Consider the following 3434-nt stretch of genomic DNA (forward strand, 5'->3'; position numbering starts at 1 on the left):
AATGACACTAACTGTATCTGGTGGGCTTGCCTGAATTTGCGTGCACAATGGCCAGGTCGGCTTTCAATGCTAATTAACTCTGAACTTGTGCAACATAAGGAAATTGTTTCTTAACAATTATTTCTTAGCAAAACCTACCCTTCAACATCCTTAAAAGTTTCTCAGACTGTTTCTGACCACCCTCTATTTTTATTACATTGATATGTGCTCCTATTTCACAAATAAAAACACTTTTTGTTGCATGGCTCTATCTTAGCTACATCTCTTACATTTCCTTTTATACCACCTTAGCCAACAATCCTTATAATTACCTTACATGTATATGATTTCAGTTGCCACTACTTAAGTTACTTATTACAAAAAAAAAAAAAAATCAATCAATTAGTTTGCCAGAATATTTTTGCTGTTATGGAGGCACGAAAGTATTGTCAATTTTTAATACTAGAATGTAATAAATTTGATTTGCAGTCACGTACCTTGTCTATTCCAGTCCTTGTCACAGTCATCTTGCTGACATCCTCATAACACATAATTCACTATAGTTTGCAATGAAACATTATTAATTATCTATATAATCTTGCAAAAGAATCTTTAGTGGTACAGAGTGTGAACGATAATTGTTGGATGGCAAAGGAAACATTACTCCAGCAAATTCACATACCTCTCTCTCTCTCTCTCTCTCTCTCTCTCTCTCTCTCTCTGAGTGGAATAACCCTTTGGCATATCATTTAACTAATAAAAAAAAATCTAGACTAAAATGGGCAGCAATGTTATTCTTTTCTTTTCATTCATAGTTTTTATCTCTTGTTGCTAACGTTTTGTGTACGCGGAGTAAAGATTTGGAAGTGGCTCGGAGTGAACGGCTGTACTAGAGTGAAGAGAGTTCCTTTTGAGGGACCTGCAACTGTGGTCGGTGCTTGGCATGAGCGACTGGCACCTGTGGTTGACAACAAACACAGTGTACTTATGATGTGGTCGTAATGTTTATCCTTCATCTCCTGTGGTTGTGTCACAAGTGGCCCGGAGAGGTGGCAACCCACAGAACACATCTGTATTGTGTAATGATGGACCCCAGGCAATATACACTCCTGGAAATTGAAATAAGAACACCGTGAATTCATTGTCCCAGGAAGGGGAAACTTTATTGACACATTCCTGGGGTCAGATACATCACATGATCACACTGACAGAACCACAGGCACATAGACACAGGCAACAGAGCATGCACAATGTCGGCACTAGTACAGTGTATATCCACCTTTCGCAGCAATGCAGGCTGCTATTCTCCCATGGAGACGATCGTAGAGATGCTGGATGTAGTCCTGTGGAACGGCTTGCCATGCCATTTCCACCTGGCGCCTCAGTTGGACCAGCGTTCGTGCTGGACGTGCAGACCGCGTGAGACGACGCTTCATCCAGTCCCAAACATGCTCAATGGGGGACAGATCCGGAGATCTTGCTGGCCAGGGTAGTTGACTTACACCTTCTAGAGCACGTTGGGTGGCACGGGATAAATGCGGACGTGCGTTGTCCTGTTGGAACAGCAAGTTCCCTTGCCGGTCTAGGAATGGTAGAACGATGGGTTCGATGACGGTTTGGATGTACCGTGCACTATTCAGTGTCCCCTCGACGATCACCAGTGGTGTACGGCCAGTGTAGGAGATCGCTCCCCACACCATGATGCCGGGTGTTGGCCCCGTGTGCCTCGGTCGTATGCAGTCCTGATTGTGGCGCTCACCTGCACGGCGCCAAACACGCATACGACCATCATTGGCACCAAGGCAGAAGCGACTCTCATCGCTGAAGACGACACGTCTCCATTCGTCCCTCCATTCACGCCTGTCGCGACACCACTGGAGGCGGGCTGCACGATGTTGGGGCGTGAGCGGAAGACGGCCTAACGGTGTGCGGGACCGTAGCCCAGCTTCACGGAGATAGTTGCGAATGGTCCTCGCCGATACCCCAGGAGCAACAGTGTCCCTAATTTGCTGGGAAGTGGCGGTGCGGTCCCCTACGGCACTGCGTAGGATCCTACGGTCTTGGCGTGCATCCGTGTGTCACTGCGGTCCGGTCCCAGGTCGACGGGCACGTGCACCTTCCGCCGACCACTGGCGACAACATCGATGTACTGTGGAGACCTCATGCCCCACGTGTTGAGCAATTCGGCGGTACGTCCACCCGGCCTCCCACATGCCCACTATACGCCCTCGCTCAAAGTCCGTCAACTGCACATACGGTTCACGTCCATGCTGTCGCGGCATGCTACCAGTGTTAAAGACTGCGATGGAGCTCCGTATGCCACGGCAAACTGGCTGACACTGACGGTGGCGGTGCACAAATGCTGCGAAGCTAGCGCCATTCGACGGCCAACACCGCGGTTCCTGGTGTGTCCGCTGTGCTGTGCGTGTGATCATTGCTTGTATAGCCCTCTCGCAGTGTCCGGAGCAAGTATGGTGGGTCTGACACACCGGTGTCAATGTGTTCTTTTTTCCATTTCCAGGAGTGTATTACCTCCCAACTTCACAAAAGTTCTGCTGCATATCTTGCATGCTAGCCTTCCAGGTATGCTATTTCGACAAGGTATGCAGGAGAACTTCAGTGATATTGGGGAGATAGGAGAAGATGTAGTGGTGGAAGTAAAGCTGTGAGGGCAAGTCCTGAGTCAATCTTGAATAGCTCAGTCTGTAGACCACTTACCCACAAATGGTACAGTTGCCAGGTTTAGGTGTTGGTCTGGCGCACAGTTTTAATTCTTCATGTATATTCCACATACTGTCCATAAGCATGTACAATAATCATTCTTATCTATCCCCACCCCACAAATAAAATAAAGGGAGGAAGGAAGTTTTGGCATAAATGATGTTCACTGGACCGTCGTGCGAGTTGTTAATCCTATCATGGTTGCCAGAATACAGGGCATCAGGTTTCTATTTGGTGGATATTCAATATTATTCTCCTTTCTTCCTTATTTTATTTGAAAATTACCTTGGATGCAGCGATAAAAGAATTCTCTTAGATCAGTTCTTCCTGGAAGGAAATGTAATAAAGCAACTTCTACTTTTCTTGAGTAATTATGTCGACATCCTTCATATGTTCCAGAATGAATTTTAACTTAGTAGTGCGGTGTGCCAATCTGAAACTTCCTGGAAGATTAAAACTAAGTGCTGGACCAAGACACAAGCCTGGGAACTTTGTCTATTGCAGGGAAGTGCTCTGCCCACAGAGATATCCAAGCACGACTTATGATCCCTCCCTTACAACTTTACTGATGCCAGAACCTTATCTCTTACCCTCCTTTTGTGTCATGGCCAAGAAAGCCAATAAATGTGACCCAGGAAACAAGAAATAAAAGAACTTTGGTGACTGCGGGTGATGTGGACAACAACAAATGTGGTGTGCCTATGCTTTGGTCGTACTGTTTATCCTGCATTTCG

Source organism: Schistocerca americana, chromosome 3, assembly GCF_021461395.2.
Source record: "Schistocerca americana isolate TAMUIC-IGC-003095 chromosome 3, iqSchAmer2.1, whole genome shotgun sequence".
NCBI lineage: Eukaryota > Metazoa > Arthropoda > Insecta > Orthoptera > Acrididae > Schistocerca > Schistocerca americana.